The 12,920-nt window shown below is 37.6% G+C and overlaps 1 protein-coding gene across 2 annotated transcripts in view; it reads right to left on the reverse strand.

The window, feature by feature from the left end:
- Positions 1–12,920, reverse strand: part of GHR (growth hormone receptor) — a 134,670-nt gene that overhangs the window by 79,187 nt on the left and 42,563 nt on the right. The gene's annotated exons all lie outside the window — the stretch shown is intronic.

Below are 12,920 nucleotides of genomic sequence, written 5' to 3' on the forward strand. Positions count from 1 at the left end.
ATCACAACAACAACAACAATAACAACTACTATTACTGCTACTACCACTTTATGCAATAAATTACCGCACAATAACTTATAAACTGGTGAAATTAGGAAAATAACATTTCATTTTCCACTTAAAGGACAATGTCTAAGTCTCAGGAAGATGGCATGCTGATAAAAAAAAAAAAAAGTAGTATGTTATGTTCTGAATTCCTAAGAACATTTTTGTTGCCATGATATTTTGGCACAGCAGCAGCATCCAAAACTGTTCTGAACTAGCAGCATTTCTGTGTTAAAGAAAAATAACATAATGGAAAGTTGCTTCTTCCCAAGGATGCAAGTCAGCTTTTAAAAGCATTTCAAAAAGTCAGATGGTGCTCACATTATTTGAATAATTCACAATAATCTGGTTTCTAGTGGGTGGGACTACAAAAAGAATACCAGATTTCACAGTATCAAGCTCCTTAAAAAACGGGGGGAAAAAAATCAGTCTGCAAAACCCCACAAATAACACCTAAGAAACTACCGGGTACACGCAAACAGAATGCCTAGAGTCATACTGCCCTACCCTGAACAAGAAAAAATGTAACATTTTAAAAGAGAATTTTCTTTTACTGAGTTAACACTAGCTGAAAAATGAACAGCAAGAATCTTTTTGTATCCCCAGAATTTCCCCCGTTACATGTATAATTTTAATGTACCAAAAGATCACAAAACAATGAAAAGCAAAATGTGCTTGTGAGTGAAAGTTTAATCAATATTTCTCTGTAATCCTTCTATAGTGCAATGTGTAAGAGGCTGTCACCTCTGTATTTATACTAAAAAAACCCAAAACAATACCGTCCCCAACTGCCAACTGAAAAATCCTTCAACACAGAGAAAAATTAAACGGACGTTTGAAATAAACAGAAAGCCTTTTCCATGCAAAAGCATGACTAATATGTAGTACTACTTTAAAATAAATCATCCTATGTGTGGTTATCCAAAGTAAAACCTGTAAGTAAACTGGGTTCCTTCCTGGTTCACATCATAAAACAAGTGGATTAGACAAGTCTCTACACAGTAAGCCTTATGTTAATCTACCCCATAATATGCACAGACAAATTCTATTATCACACTTTTTAGAAAGGGCCAGCTCACATTACAGCAGGCTGAGAATATAACTGATTGTTTTCCCCCCATTCATATGTAATTCTACAAGGAGTCTTGTGTTAATTTAATTTCTGACTTTTGAAAGAACTCTCAATTTCAGTCAGAATAACTGAGCAGTGAGCCACAACTCTCTTTTCCAAAAATAAAAGGACAGTTTAGTGTGGAACAAAGTTATAAAGTCTAAGCCAGCTGCTGACTGAAGTGAGCTACCAAGGACTACTGACAAATACTTTTTCAAAACACTCGCTATGGCATTAAAAAGGGGAAATGACCTTTATATGACAAAGTCAGAATCCTATTACAATAGGACAGAAAAAATTATTCCAGTAGTCTTTCCAAAATATTTTGAAATCCTGCTCAGCAGAAGAAAAGACCTCTCAGCTACTTTATGGGCAACAAAGGGAAATGTCCTAACTTCTGATTACCTGATTGTACTCAGAACATTTTGTTTCACCCTTGGCAGCCGTGGTGATGTGCTCCAACCCCTGCTGTTTTCTGCCTGTGCAACAGCTACCCGGGGTGGTTGTGACAGCTACATCTGGCTCTCAGACATCAACACAATAGTTAAGGGCCATAAATCTTGCTTGACACCTAAGGGCCGTGAGTCTTGTTCAACAGCTGAGGGTTAGTTGAGCATGCTCCAAACGAAATACGGCTGCTGTGCAAATATGACCATAAGTCAATCATCTTACTCCATAAACAGTGGACAGCCTAGGGCTTGTTTAGCACTCCTGCACAGAAGGGGCTGTAAGCCAGGAGCTCCCCTTCACCATGGACAATTCTCTACATTATTCCTTGAGGCTGAGAGATTCTTTGCCTTAGGAGATTCTCGGTAAGTGATCAGCAACGCATAAAATATTGATTGTGTGCATAAAATCCTTAAACCATAAAGTGTTGACCAAGTCTAGGATTAAGTCTGGATCCAGTCACGACTAAACTCAGATCAGAAAATCTGTAACACAGAGGAGTCTTTTCTGAACCTTATGACTCAACAGGATGGTCTCCTGGACAGTTTTGTCTGGCCCCATGCTCCGTGCTGTAAACAAGCAAGTATGCCTTGCCATCAAATACGGTTAAACTGCTGACACATTTACCACCAAACTTTGTTAAATCCCTGTTTTACATCACTAAAGATATTGCTACTTCTCTCTTGCAGTTGAAGTGCGTCACTCCATCTGTGGCAGCAGCAAGGGGTGATAGCACAAAAAATGCCGGCAGCAAGTTTAGACCAGCTACACAAGCACATCAGCTACATTTGCACTTGGCTCTGAAAGTTCATTATGTGTGAAAAACAGGCATTACTGTATGTAAGGTAATAAGCTAAATGTTAAAATTATTACCAGTCTCCCTTTAAAATGATTCTTGGAAAAACTGCAGCTTTGCAAAAGGGGTAACAGATTCACCTGAATAAGTAACACAGGTGAAGCTCTTTTTTTTTTTTTTTTTCAGAGACATATATTTTGTCAGAAGCACATTTGATTACTGTAATCCACAAGGCAAACAAAAGGATTACAGTACTGAGTTGATAGGGCCCATGCAAACTAGTTTGTTTCACAAAATAAGAAACAGACTCAGACTCATCAGTGCCTCAACTGGGATGTGAGGATCTTTGCCCATTATTATCTTCTCATTATGTTCTAAACTAACCTACCAAAAAATAATAATCTGGACAAGAAGAATGGACAAATGTGCCTAAAATTCTTTTGGTCTTCAAAAAAGCATCTAAGGAAAGGTCCAGTGCTGAAAAAAAGCTGGAAAGGCTTTTGAACCTGTCCCATGTAAAATTTTAATGAAGTACAAACTAGTGAAATGTACTGAAAACTGGCTGAAATGCCCAGCTAGAAAGATTACAACCATTTCAAAGTGGCAAAAAGTCCAGCCGAGGCACGGCCACTAAAGAAGCAGCCCAAGAGTAATGCTGTTTAAATCTTCATAAATGACCTTTTTCATGGAAGAGGGGATAAAACAGTGGAATAGATTGCTAAGAAGTTGTGGAGTCTGGGAGTACTCAAAACACTAATGGACTCAAAGCACAACTGCATTAATGAAACCTTGCTCTGAGGACAGGGTTGGACTAGATGATATCCAGGCATCCTTTCCAGCCTCAGTAATTCCATGATTCCACAATTCTGTGTTATTTACATATCTAACTGAAAAGTTTCAGGCAGCATACAAAAAAAGAGGAGGGTATAAATTACATATTTTGGAAGAAAGATTGCAAGTCCTGTGATTGCATAGAACATTGAAAAGGAGTGGACTATTTCCAAGCAGACACATGATATGGATCCAGAAGTCCTACAAGATTTTCCAGGAGTTCCTGCTTCTGGAACTGGGCTGGGCTACCAACAGACACATCAGAGGATTCCTGACACCTGTGAAATACAGCACCTATCTCCAGAGCATTTGTGCTTCTGAGATTTGATCTAAGCAATCCTAATTGTCTCTTTATTCTATTTCTTCTGTATTTTCTTTCCATTTCCAGTTAAACCACTAGTCTACACCTTAACTCAAAGGAAAACAAAACAACTTGTCTGAGATGTATTCTAATTTTATCTGAAAAGCACTTTATTTCCGTAGATTGCATCAATCGTGATGTGTGATACTTGCTGAGAGTCTTGAACTACTTTCTCCTAAACTTTCTGAAAGCATTTATCTCAAACAGAAGGAAAAATGGATCCTTCACATGTATTTTTAAGTCATTCCAACCAATTTATGGCAAGCTGAACATGACCCAGCAGTGCCCTGGCAGCCAGGAGGGCCAAGCGTGTCCTGGGGACACCAGGGACAGCACGGCCAGCCGGGCAAGGGAGGGGATTGTCCCCTCTGCTCTGGGCTGGGGCAGCCAAGCTGGGGGCAGGTTTGGGTGCCACAGGATAAGAATGACATCAGATTGTTTAAGTGTGTCCAGAGAAGGGTGACCCAGATGGTGAAACCCCCTGACGGCAAGATTTACGAGGACCACTTGAGGTCAGTTGATTGCTCAGCTTGGAGAAGAGAAGGCTGAGGGGGGACCTGGCAGCAAGGTACACTTTCCCCATGGGGGGCAGAGAAGGGGAGGTGCTGATCTCTTCTCCCTGGTCACCAGTGGCAGGACACAAGGAAGTGGAATGAAGTTGCACTGGGGAAGTTCAGGTTTCATATTAGGAAAAGCTTCTTCACTAAGAGAGTGGTTGGTCACTCCAACAGGCTCCTCTAGGTCATGGCACCATATCTGTCAGGAGTCTAGGATTGCCTGGATAATGCTCCTGGTTATATGGTTTAGTTCTACATGGTCCTGAGAGGGGCAGAGTTGGACTTGATGATCCTTACAGGTCCTTTAAAACTTGAGATATTCTGTGATTCTGTATTCTTTCTTAGGTTCAAACTTCTTACCTTTCAACTTGTAATGGGGCTTCACATCCTCAGCTGAAATAATGTTCTGCAACTGTGAACTCACACCTTAAATTCTCTCATCAACTTTCTCCTCTGCACAGAAATTCCCTAAATTCCTTCAAGGAAACACTAAGAAAATACATCAGAATCTTCCATCATCATTCCCTTTTCCTTCTATTCAGATAGCAAAAACTTTGAGTCTGTTTAACATTTACACTTGTCTCACCAATCTGATCTGGACAAGGGATCACATTCTAGTTCCAAATCAGAGTCTTTTTTTTCCTCCCTCTCAATCTATTCATATCCTTAGGAGTCTAACAATAAATCTTGGCCTTCATACTTTAAATACTTCACTGAACCACATTTCAGCTCTTACAGACTTGGCAGTCCTTGCCTCTTTGACATAACAATAACCGGAACATTTTCTTAGCAGCACTAAGCTGAGTAACAACTGATTCTTTTTTGGCACTTATGGTAGGATAAAAGATGAATTTATGTTTTCCACTGCATTATGGTTACAAGTGTATATGTGGACAGGATAGCTCAGGAGATCTAGACTGCAGTGCAAGGCCAAATATAGGAATTAATGACCTTCGTCGGCCTTTTAAAAGAAGCCATCAGTATTGTAAAGGATGCAGACAGAAATCCAAGCAATTTCACTTGACAAACAAGATTGCTCGTGTGGTATCCAGAAATTCAGACTGCTTTCCTTAAGTGAAAAATGTCATATTCCCAGCTACAGTTACTTATCATTTTGTGCTGCAGTAATGTTATGAAGAATAGTTTAGTCAATGTTTATAGAGAGTACTTTGAGATCTGGGCAGCTGGAAATCTGGAACTCTATTAGCTGAAACTGTTGCTGATGTATCAGTAGCTTAAAAGGAGTAGTCTTTTGATAAATTAACAGGAAAATGCCAAGAAAAAGATTAGAAAAAATATCTATTACTGGATTATTGTAGACAGTTCTTATGTTCACGCTTAAGAGACTAACAAACTTCAAAAGAGCACGGACCTAAAAATGTTGTTTGAAGTCTGAAGCACCTTCTTATAATCAAGATAATAGCCAGTTAATTGATAAAAATACATAATAGATTACTGTACCTAATCATAATCCATCTGTGGAACAATAAGCATTAGATTGCTCTTTAATGAAATACAAGATACTGAGGGATCAAAAGTAGAAATTAGGAACAAAAAATCTTTTACAAGACTTAAAAACTAAAATGGAATGAAAACTGGAATTTACTAGAAGATGAATAATATTAATTATAAAAAATCTTGATCACTTCAGCTTGCTTTTCGAGTAAACAAATTATTGGGTACAAGTAACTGATGACTTGTGCAACAGAAATGGAGAAACTCAGGCAGTACAACACTGTCAGACATTATCTGGTCCAATCCCAGTCTTCACAGCCAGATCAATTAATGCAATTCGATTCATGTCCTTTTAGATTAAATATTTCTCAATAGGCACATAAAACGTCAATTGATATGTAAAAACAAATCTAGTAATACTAAAGCAAGAATAAAAACTGTGGTTCATGGAACTAAGACTGTACAAAGGGAGAAGAAAGAAAGTACAGAATTTTTTGCAAATACAGCATATTAAGAAAATAACCCGATAAATGTATGTTGCCAAAACTGTCACTGCTCTAAGAAAAGATGCAGTGTATAGAATGACTTGGCAAACTGTTAATACAGAAACATAAAAACAGTATTTATTGGATCAAAAAAGCTCATGACTAACCACCATAGTGGGTAAACATTTTAGGCTTTGAAGTACAGGGTTTATAATTCAGAGATACAAATGTTATTTTAGTCTTACTGGTGCCTTAGTATGTAACTCAGGCAAAGATGAAACCTCCATGGATCCCATTTCCCCTCTACTTTTTAAAATGGTTCAATCTTAGCACACTGTTCTTGAGAACAAAGGAGGGAGAGACGTAGGGGATAGCAGCAAATTTACCTTATCTCCAACACTGCTATGTTTGAGTGTAGTTTGGCTGTTAAACCTTGCAGTTGCTACAAGAAACATGCCTAATTTTTAAAGGACTGGCTTTACAAGTTCTTCAAATTGGTCAAATTCAAACAAAGTATTACCTGTGAGCAGCCACTTTCTTCAACCTTCTCTTCACCCACCAGCAAATACAAAAAGCCCACTTTGTTGTCATATCCCAAAACAGCTACTCCATTTCCTGCCTCACTGTCACTTCTTTTGCCTCAAAAAAGCTAACATTTGCCATTTCAGCTTAGGGTTCAGATTTCACTGACATGAGAAATATAACTCTTCATGAGTTACTGAGTATTTTGAGTTTCACTCAAAATTTTGTGGCATAATGGACTGATCTTTCTACACTTCTGAAGAATGTTCGCAGCTTTGCAGTCCTGAACTGCACTTACTCAAAGCTGCTGCAGAGTCAGGGGAATCTGGAAGTCACTTGGCCATGCACAGCAATGTGTAAAACCTGCACCGCTGCACATGCAGCTCCAAGGTCTGCACCACTGCTGCTATCAGGGAGGCCCTGTGAAGAGACTAAGCATTAAAGAAAGGGGTTTACAGAAGGTTTTGCTAAGAAGAAAGATGTTGAAGTGAGCCAGGAGTGAAAAGTGTGGCTGGGAAGTGCACAGGCATGCAGGGCAGAGAAGGGCTAAAATGCAGCCCCTTCCAGTCACTCCAGATCCCCAGCCAGGGGCTGAGTTAGGCATCCAGCCCTCACCAACTGTTCCTGAAGTATGCTGAGATACTTGTGGCCTCAAACACTGCTGGAATATGAGTGAATGTACTAATTGTGTTCAAAATAAATATTTTGTTAATATAAAATACTGGTCTTAATATTGTTCAACAACAATCTCCACTGAGGTATCATGTAACAGGCAAAAAGGGTCACTAAGATTTACATCTTAGTTGTGGCTTTTCTATTGCCCTCTGTTGCAAGCTACATATGTACTTCATGTATTTTAATATTCTAAATATGTTCCTATTGTGGCAATCCTCCATAATTTTGGAAAACAAATACCCTTAATGCTAGAGAGATGTCAGTTTAACAAAGCCACAAGAGCCATATATGCTATGGTTTTAGTAGCTGTTTTCCAAACTCTAAAAATTGCTGAAGAAGAAACATTTTTTGTTGGTTTAGGCTTCCCTTTCTTCATACTTTCAAAATTTCTAGTTTCCAAAATCTAAATCTGAAGAATGACCCTACAACAAAGAAACTAACAGATCAGGAGTTAAAAAAAAAAATAAATCTTTTAAAGGTCTCAAGTAAGACACTCGACATTTTATTTCAGAGCCAAACGTTTTGTCTGGGGAGATCTCCAGTCCAGTTCCTTAACTCAATGAAGATTATACACAGCATTACTGGCCCATATCACCCATGGAAAGAGAGACCCAGAAGAGATATTCTATGTCAAAATTTCTGAAAAGCCTATACAGCAAGGACACTTTAGAGTAGATTTTTTACTTTTCTTCCATTATATTTTTAATATTTTATTCTATTATTTTATTACTCAGATCAAAAGAAGAAGGAACTGCTCCAGAATTCTTCCCTGGAAGTCAATCAAAATGAGGTGTTTGGAAATCTGAGCACTTCATTCATACTCCTCCATCTATCTTTCCTAATACTGCCTGGGCTTCCATACACATATACATTTAAATTAAAGGATTCATGCATACAAAACGAGTTAACAGTTTTAAGTTGCAAGTTCTTGTCATAGCCATCATTTATTTTCTCTTAAATTCTGCTTCTGATTTTCATGTACATTTGCTTCCACACTGACTCTTTACCTTTCAGTCTTTCTGGTATATCTCAGGAAAAGAGCAAGACAACATGTTACCCAGCCAATGAAAAATGGTGTTCAACTAAAAGAGCATTGGTACCAAAAATTAAGGTTTCTTTACCTGTGGCTAACTAAGGAACAGAAAGTATCTGTGGTGGGAATTTTTTCGGAGATGGGGTCAGAATTTACATAGGAATGGGATGGAGAATTCTTCCAGAGTCTGTTTTACCTGAGGTGTCAAGTGAGAACACATATCTTGTGCAATTCACATATCCAGCCAAGTACTTCTTCATTGATTTAGGTTTGTTTTTCCTTCTAAAAATATTAAATCAACAATCTTAAATCAAACTCAGGAATTCAAAGAGGCTATTTTCAGAGGTTGGCAGAAACACCACTGATGGCAGGACTCAGCTTCCAGCCTGTAGCCAATATTAGACTGACTTAGGAATATAAATTTACATATGTATTTACATATCTACACTTATTTCATATAGGTATTTATTGGCAATTCTGTCATGTTTGTTTATACAGTACACAACTGAAATACTGAATAATTGCAAAAGCCAATCAAGTACACTCACTTAACACTTTCTATTAAAGGAAATGGAGAGGACTTCCTCTTCCCATTTCAGTATGCAGACATGATAAAGGCTCACTGAAGAGATTCCTATTTGCCTAAGCAGATAATCTCTAATAGCTTCCTTAGGAAACACTTATACCTTGATGGTAAATGATGTCATTAAAAATGAAGGGATTTGCAGTTTTCTTGCATTTTTAAGGTATGTTTACTAACGTGTTTGTAAAGTTAATTGCCTCAGTACAGAAGTGGCTTGTAAGTTGTCAAGGACTCTCAAATATTTACAACAGAAAAAGAACCTAAAGCAAAGAAATGTGGGTGTTTTAGTTCTCCCTAATCTAAGATTACTTCAGAAGTTTCATCAAAGTGGACTAATTGATGCTGACAGTAACTAAGCAGATGTTACAATGAATGCTTCTGGGCATAACAGCTACTGATTTCCACAAAGTATGTGCATTTACACAGATGCAAATTATGTTTCCTTATTCTTTCAGTTAATGGTACATTTAATGCAGAGTTCAATTGTACTTCACCTACTATTATAAACTTGAATCCTTCTTTTCCATTACTGAATCATTAATTTAATGAAACTCTAATTTACCTTGTCAGCATTTAAGAACCTAGACTTAGAGATCAAGTGTTTAATTTGTTACAATGCGAGTCTTTGAAAAGATTATTTACAAGCAGCTATTTCTCTAAGTAGTTCTGTACTGAGCAAAGAAAAATTAAGTCAGCTTTCTGGAAATAAAACCTGAACATTATTTAGAAAAATAATATACCAAACTTAGAATGAAAAAATGTGACCTATATAGGTAAATAAAAAAGTTTTACTGAAAAGAAACCCTGGGTTTAAAAAAAAAAAAAGCATATTTCAAACAACTTTCAATTCAGCTTGTTCCTCCTAACTCTGGTGCATTCTACCTTGCCTTGCCAAAAATAATGAATCAGAACAGTGGACAGCAATTAGACTACCAGGGCAGTACGAATTATAGACTAAATCATTGTCAGACTGAAAACTCACAACCCAATAATGGTTATAAAGATTAAAGTACCATTTCAGAATTTGGTCACAGATCTGAAAAAAAAGTGTAGATATGGTTTTGTGCAATTTTTAGAGTGCTTTGTTTCCTTTTAAAGTAGTACTAAGTCCTCAGACCACATGCTGATATCAGAAAATTTCAGTAATTTTATGACTTGGAACTTTAGATCAATCAATGATTTAAGGTTTTTATGAAATATAGCTTACTTTGGTAGCTGATTATTCAAAGACCTAAAAACGAAAGAAATTGTTTCCAGCAATTTAAACTGCAATAGCAGTGTGAGAAACTGAAAGTGTTTCCCACCGCAGTGAGTACTCTTCTCCAAACTTATGAATTTTTAATAAAAATCGTCACATAAAATCATACCCAAATACCAAAGCAAGATGCAGTTACCGTGCCATGAATCTGTTGTTTCTGAGTATCAGCCTGCTAGAGAGCCCAGCAGACAGAATCAGAACCTTTGAAAGCTAGTGCACAGAATACTGAGTAGGAAGAGGTTTATCCTGTGAAAGCATTTCCTAACAGTAGTAATCCATTCCTGTAACCACAGCTGAAGTGAGGTCCATCAGGAGAAATCACCCTATTTATTTATTTACTTAAATAATTTACATACGAAAGTCAGTTTCAAGCTAACAGAACATCCTCTTTTTTCATAAGCATAACACAGACTTACTCCTTCAGAATGTCTCAGCTGCCACAAAGACAAGTATCAAGACTGGCAGGGAGAATACATGTCATGCCCCTCAGTCCCATCCTTCAGAGGGAGCTCATACTCTTGATGAACGACTCTTAAGAATCTTTCAGCTTTTTAGGACATGGTGGGTCCTATCACATCTCTGAGAACTAGACTTGTGAATAGGGAAGCGTGAATAAGGACATACCTGAATGAGCACAGATGAACTTGAACTCTGATAATGCAAGTAAGAGCTCAAATGACGCTCCCCGTGCATTAGAAAAATTAAGTGAGAAGAATTAAGAGTGTAAAAAAGCCCGGGAAGAGGGTGGAATAAAACATGTAGACAAATTAATAGAGCAATAAAATATTCACTATTTATACTTTGTTCAAAGGGACAAGGATGATTGCACAGGCAAAGTGAGACAGAGGACAAGAGAAGTCTGTAGGGTAGATATGCTGGTGAGGTGGCTGGATGTCATATCCAAAATCTGGATTTCTCAATTCACCATGAGCCAGAAGACAGTCTATGGCAAAATTTTCAAAATAAGCAAGTAAAATTCAAAACAGACCAACAAAACTCAGTTTTGTACAGCACAGTGTGTACTGATCAACAGCCCATCTCTGGGCTGGCCCAAAGATCAGCTCTTCCCACGTGGGTGCTGACTCAAGGGGAGCATCACCCAGACAGCATGGGTGGTGTCACTCTGCTACACAGGCCCCGCTTTTCTAGGCATCCAAAAAGTGCTTCAGGGGAATTACAGAGAACACTGAACTAACTTTGTGTCCCCTTTATAAGTCAACATTAAAGCCATTCTAAGGCAGTGCCTAAGAAAGAGAAGATAACTACAGGTCACATCAATCTCATGCTGACTGAGAAGTCTCTGAACAGTGCAAGTAAAATTCACCAAGGAGCTGCCACACAGCTACTCCAGACGGGCCATTGTCCCAGAGCTGCCACAAGGTCACCAGCCTTTCCCCTCTGATATCCTTCCTTTTGGAGAAAGGAGAAGAAGAGTGGGTTAGTGTAGAAGCAGCCTAAAAATGTCTCTCAAGTCTTAAGTAGATAATTTTTTTTGGTCTACTTTAAGTCCTTCATCTCCCTCCTCTTGCTCTCTGTCCTAGTACTCCTCTCTTCCTCTCCCTCATGCTGTTTTCTGACCTTTCCATCTAAGGCTCTACTTTTTCATTATAAATGTGTCCAGTATTTCTCATCTTAACAAAATCCTCCTGAGTCTTTCTACAATTTTCACCTCAAACTCATCAAACCAAATGCATCCACTCACTAAAGGTCTAATAATCCAGTTTGTGGGCCTGACTTTAAAATACCTGAGAATGGGCCTGACTTTTGCACCTCAAGAAAGTTTCTAAAGATCTGTTTTCAGGAAAAAAAAAAATCAGAATCTTAATTCTATTCTCAGTATCCTTTTCTCACTGTTCTGAATAAACTCCACAAATCTGTGGGTCTTTGTGATGGCTACCATTTGAGCTCCTCATTTTCACACTCACAGTGCTCCCTCCTTCTCTCTTACCTTTTCCAAGTCTCACCCAGAAAAAACAGCTTTGCATATATGTAAAATCCTCTGACTGAGCACATTCCTCCTGCTTCTTACTCCAAATCAATTCTTTTGTCACACTGAAAATACAGTTGGGAATAAGTTGAAAATAACTGTAAACTCAAACTGAATTTTACAGAAGTAAGGTGCAATAAAGTCTGCAAAAATTTTATTTTCTTCCCTCTGAACTTAGTATCCACTGCAGTATTATATAAAAAGGCAGCGATTTCTTTGAAGATATTATTTAAAAATTCTACCTAAATCTTACTTTAAAAGGTTAAAGGAGAGCTGAAATGAAAGACAATATTTAAAGGCCAAAGCAAATTTAAATTAATCACCTCCTCAAGTAATTATTAAAAATTACAGGAAATTCTTGCCAGAAAATAAATTACTTGAACAGCTTAAAGCTGCACAAAGAAGAAAATCTTCTAGTTAAGAGTTCATAAGCCACTAATCTCATTTTAAGTGAAAGATTGCATACAGCTGAACCACAGTTTTTTATTGCCATTTGAACACAAAAAAAACACAAAAGGAAATTTGAAGTGTCTATCTGATATAACAAGTTCTTCACTGAAAATTACTTTGTTTCTTTTATTTGATACCAAAATAGTAGCAAATCAAGGCAATCAGAAGGCATTTCACTATCACTGCTTACACTTTGGTAACCACAAACAACTAATGCTTTTGAATGATAGTAGCCTTCTCCACACTAAGAACAAAATCACACTAGCTTCTGATTAATCAAATCATATCAGTTACTCTACTGTTAACTGAACTGACATATATACG

The sequence above is a fragment of the Zosterops lateralis genome, assembly GCF_965231275.1.
Source record: "Zosterops lateralis genome assembly, chromosome: Z".
Lineage (NCBI taxonomy): Eukaryota > Metazoa > Chordata > Aves > Passeriformes > Zosteropidae > Zosterops > Zosterops lateralis.